A 6086-nucleotide genomic window follows, 5' to 3' on the forward strand; every position below is an offset into this window, starting at 1 on the left:
TGTCGATTGCAGTTTTCGGATCAAAGTCCTTAAGTGAAGGCCCCTTGATGGTCATCCAGTGTGTCAGTCTTCAGTGAATTCCTGTAGGTAGTCTTAACTCTCTCGACATGAAGCAGTACTCACAGGTATAACTGGACAAAATGTAACAATTGGAAGCAAATTTGGGAATCTCGTAATGAAGTTTTCGATTGAGGCTGGGAAAGGAGGAGCAAATTACAACGTTGTGAAGACTTCACATTTCGTGTTTTCTCTCACTCACAAAGAGGCTTACGGAAGTGTCACTCAGTGATTTGAATGAAAATCTGCATACTTGTAGAACCGAAAAATAATGGATACGTATTTTTTTATTATTATTATTTCGGCAATGGTTCAAAGGATAGAAACCACCCTTTGAGCGGTAGGGGTAGTCTCCAAGCGGTAGGGGTAGTCTAAAAAAAATCATGTAATGTAGAAGAAAATATACTACGAGGAGATTTTAGAACAGCTGATGCAGAATCTGACATGAAAATTATAAAATTCAAAATGGCGGATCCAATATGGTGATTACAATTACATAAAGTCTTCTGTTTGAAATGCTCTGCAGTTAGGCAAGAACAATCATAGTTGCGAAGGGTTACTGCGAGAAGATTGCTGACCGATTTGAAACCCCTTTCTGTACGTATTTTAACGGGATGCTTGATTAAAGTGCGTCTCTGCACCTCTTACTATTAGGGGTACTTATCTCAAGTGAATCCTCTCGCCTCTCACTTTGCGGGATGCTTATTGAAAGTGAGTCCCCATACCTCTCACTATTATTCAAACAATATCTTTAAATCTGAAAATGTCCTTGTGAAAGCATCAAATTAGGGAAAATTAACATCAAGTCTTGTGAGATCATGGTTTCAAGAGGTTTCTCTCACAGCGTCTAACGGAAACTCCATTTTGTTATTTGATTCGTGGAGTGATCACAATTCATCAACTTTTGAACCTATTTTAAGAGCAAAAGATTACCTCAAATAGAAATCCTTCCTACAGGAACAACTGGTAGGATTCAGTCTCTTGATGTGTTCTTCTTCCATATGATGCAGTAGGAAAACTTCTTGAGACATTTTTCTGACATCGTCCTTCTCTACAACTTTAACATAAATTACATCTCCGTAATAATATAATAAATATCCAATCACTGGTTCCTAATCAGTGTTGTTCTCCCAGATTTGCAAATCTTATTATTAGGTAAGCATGGTATAAAAGCGGTAATTTAAAAAAACAGCGTTTAAAAATCCCGTAACATTTTGTTTCAAAGATTCAGCAGCATTTTGCGATTTGTTTAGACGTATTTTCGTAATAAGCTGTGCGTGGAGTAAACGATGTTTATATATCATACACTTTTTTGCGGAATATCATTACTGTAAAACGTTTTCTCGATAAATTCATAATTACAACAATTGAGGATATATGAAGTTCTGACGTAGTGAGAGGCTAGGAGACTCACTTTAAATAAACACACCGAATAGTAAGAGGGGCTCACTATAAATAAGTACCCTTAATAGTAAGAGGTGCAGACACACACTTTAATCAAGCATCCCGTTGAAGTATGTACAGAAAGGGGTTTGAAATTGGTCTGTAACCTCCTCGCAGTAACCCTTGCCAACTTGATTGTTCGTGCCTAACTGCAGAGCATTTCAAACCAGAAGACTTTTTGTAACTATAATCACCATATTGGATCCGCCATTTTGAATTATGTAATTTTGACGTCAGATTTTGCATCAGCTTTTCTAAAAACCCCCTGGCAGTGTGTTTTCTTCTACATTACATGATTGTTTTCTGTCTATGCTTGGAGACCACCCCTACCATTCAAAGGGTGGTTTCTATCCTTAAACCCGCACCATTACCGAAATAAAAAATACATATCAATTATTTTTCGATGTTCTACAAGTATGCAGAATTTCATTCAAATCGTTGACACTTCCGTAAGTCTCCTTGCCAGTGACAATTATTTTCGTGCGGAACAGAACCTGTGTAGCTGTGTGAATTTAGGAAGAAACCATTGTTAGTAAACACTGGTCACCAGCTCTGAATTTCTAGTCGCCAATGGCAACCTGGCGACCGGAAATTTTTCGCCCTGTATAGAAATATAATTTTCGTTCGGCGGACTCACCACAGCTGCAATGATGTTTGTTACCACTAAATACCTTAAGAATTATTATTATTAGTACTGTTAATGCATGATGAGTTCTTCTATTGAAGTTTTATGGATATAACTTTAAATATGAAAGTTGTACCTATTCCGAACCAGGTCTAACACAAAAATTACCTAAATTTGTTAATGCTCATGCCCAACTGTGGATCGTAATGAATGATTTTGTCAAATTATTCACGCTTCACTAGATTAACTTCAAACTATAACATCTAAATTCAGTAAAGATTAAATGTAACGTTTTGTGAAATCTTTGAGTTTTACGTCCCATAGTTTTGCCGGCTAGGCTAAAGGGAACTGTGATGATGAGAAATGAATGAAATGGTGGAATGAAGAAAGTGGAAGGAAACGGGAGAACCGCGAGGGAACCCACGCACACGGTGTTTGTCCACCACAAAGTTCACTTGGCGCGAGCTGGGGTCGAACCAGGGACTCCATGCACTAGAGGTGAAGAAGTAACTTTTGTGTTAGAAACTGTATCTATTATATTCATCCGTGATTCATTTTGCGCCTAGAGCAAGATTAGTTCTTCTAGGGCAAAAGCTAGGATCATTTTCTTGCGGGAGGAAAGCCACGAAATTAACGAAGAGAGAGAAGAGGGAATTGCCACGTTGGGAAAAAGCCACGGAACCGTGTCAGATGGAATTTATTGATTAAAATAGGAACCATTGGTCAAACGGGACCACTGGCGTAATCCTATGATAATTCATTGCTTTCTATACATTACTTATACTTTCAATACAGGAATAGTTGCTGCGATTGGGACTCTGCATGACGAAACCTTTCTGTATATTCCTTACCGCTGCTGCAAAAATGAAATGGAATCTTTGAGTTTTACGTCCCACGGTTATGCCGGTTAGCCTAAAGGAGACGGTGATGATGACTAATGAATGAAATAGTGGAATGAAGAAAGTGGGAGGAAACGGGAGAACCCCGAGAAAACCTATGCACACGGTATTTGTCCACCACAAACTTCACTTGGCGGGGGCTAGGATCGAACCCGGGACCCCAAGCACCAGAGGTGAACGCTCTACCTCTGTTGCAAAAATGAAAACATTTCAGTTGAATGTCCCACGATCGTGTCCTTTAGTATAAGTGAGACGACGATTAAAGCAAGTGAATGATGATGGAAGAATTGGTGGAATGATAAAGTTGGAGGCAACGTTGATATCACGAGAAAACCCATGGAGACAATGTTGCCCACCACAAACATACTTGGCCGGGGATCGAATCAGGGACCCTACCCACCAAGAGGTAGATAACCGCTCTATCACTGAGCCACCGCATCCCTCCCCCATGTTACTTACCATTTTTGGAATGCTACTTGTAGACCTACAGACGGATGAATGTAATCATTCTTTGATTTCCCATATTTACACTTACCATATTTTGAAAGTCCCAAAAAGTTTTCTTTTTCTTTTTCTTTTTTTTTTTTTTTAAAGTAAAGTAGCTGAATTTACTGTAGGCCTTTAGGATTTACAAGTCATTTAGCCTAATTCTCATTTTGCTTAACACTTTATCAGCTATTATTCACAGATAAAAATCACATTCGCCATTTTAGGCGAAATACAATTTCTCATTCTGTCTGCCTATTGACACTCTGACAGGGTTTCATCATCAAAAATTCACATCGCAGCCCCATCCTCTGTTATACGACTTTGTCTGTTGGTAAAGGGCTGTGAGTTTATTACAGACAGTGGCGTATTTACGATTTTCTTTCAGGGGGGGGTTGCAAATTTTATTCCTAAAAATGTGAAAATTATGCAAGATATTTCATTTACTTTAAAATAATAAATAAAATTTCGAAGGGCTTAAGCCCAGAAGCCCCCTTAAATACGCCACTGATTACAGATGTTCACATTTTTAACTTACACACACAGGCGGCTCATAGAGAATTACACCGGTAAACATTATTAAAAAAAAAAAAAAGTAGTTTGAAAAGTGTACTAAGTACGGTATTGTATGCAATAATTAATACATTACATAACCTCAGTTTCAAGCTTGAAAACAATTTTTTATCATTGTGGCTTTCTTCACGACCTGCGTCTGCTCATATTCATTTTGATGTACGACTTCATTGCTCGTTCTAACAAATAATTAATATGTTTATAATTATTTCCTCAAAGTACGAGTACTTATTTCTTGTATGTGATTTCTTGTGCATTTGAAATAATTTGTTATTCGAGTAGCTACTAAAATACAACATGTACTGTACTTATGACAAGTTAATTATTGTAATTGGAATGTTCTCTATGAACGAACTGGTCGCTAGCAGTACAACTTTACTTCCACCGTTTTCCAATAGATGGCTTTACTGGTAATGGTAATGAAAAGAAACAGATGAAGACGTTATACAATAAGCTTGGGAATTTGTCAACATAACCAGGGATAAAAGTAGATCTCAAAAGGAAGGGGATGCATGACGTCAAGTCGTTCCCGGTGCCTATCTTCGCTCATTGTAATTTTGTAGAAAGTGGAGGGACGCCATAGATATTTTTGGAAGTGGGGTAACGGCATACCTCGGCGTTCTCCCTCACTTTTATCCCTGAATATAACTACATCAAAACATTAGTCGATTTGTATCCGCATTGTCAAGTTATTCTCGATTGAAAATTTCAGTTTACGAGCCAAATTCTCGTGATTTGCTGGATTTCTTCATTAGGAAGAAATTTGCGGCTAAGGCTCATTGAATGCTCTCAAAGTACTTATGGCGAGACCGCTATTAGGAAAGAACGTTTCGTGAGTAGTTTCAACATTTCAAGAACAGTAATTTTGACATCGAAGACCGACATGGCGGTAGAAAAAGTTTTCAAAAATGTAAAATTGGAGGCATTATTTCTTGAAGTAGGGCGAACATACGTCCCGTTTTGACCGGAACAGTCCCGTTTTAGTGGCGTGTCCCGGCCGTCCCGTCAGTAGATGGAAAATGGTATTTGTCCCGTTTTATCCAAGTGAAAGAAGTAAATAAACCCACTAGGCCTTATGCAGAATCGTTCTGACGCGTGATTAGTACCATACTAAAGAGTTCGACATACATATTTTCTTGCAGTAGTCAGGCATGTAGTATTACGCTAATCATACGTCAAAACGACTCTGCATAAGGTCCACTACCAGTACTCCTTGTAAAGGTATTAATAATAACAAAGAGGCAAGAATTAAATTGAAATTCTCTAGTATACATTAAACATGATCTATAGTTCGCAGTACTGCTCGAAAGGCAGCAGAGGTTTTAGCAGTTACTTGTTGAACAAATTTCAACGTCTTTCCTTTTTAATAAGTATCAAATTATTTGACCGCGCTCTGTAGCAAAGAGAGAGAGAGAGAGAGAGGAGGGGAGGAGAGCTTTGATACCAGGGCGCTGATAAGAACAAAGGTAGGCCTAAAAGTCCAGGGTTGCTAGTCCAGGACCAGTTGCAATCCTAGCCACATTCTTTTCACCTCTAGCCATTTTATAGTTAATTTTCATATTCATTCTTACGTACCTAAAAATATACTCATTATAAGTAAACTAGCAGCGTTCACCCTGCTTCGCTGGGGTCACCCCGGAACGCAATAAACTTTGTTACTTAGATAATTTTTACTTTTTCGCTTTCAAGTGATATGATAAAAACCATAGAAGATTGCAGTAAATGTTAACATTATATCGCCTGTCATTTATGTTAACCCGCCGAGTGACACGGTCATGTGGGTTGCATATAAATACGGTTAGATTTAGCTATGATGAGCTAACAAAGGATTTGTACGTTATGGACACTTGAATGGTCAATTATCTCAAGACACTGGTAATTGAAAATTAAAGTGATATGATAAAAACCATCTAGGGTCCAAATCTTAATAACCCCCCAAAAATGAAAGAAATTGGTTCAGCCGTATTAGCGTGATGAGCTAACAAAGGATTTGTACGTTCTCT

Source organism: Thermobia domestica, chromosome 2 (genome assembly GCF_964235325.1).
Source record: "Thermobia domestica chromosome 2, izTheDome1.hap1.1, whole genome shotgun sequence".
NCBI lineage: Eukaryota > Metazoa > Arthropoda > Insecta > Zygentoma > Lepismatidae > Thermobia > Thermobia domestica.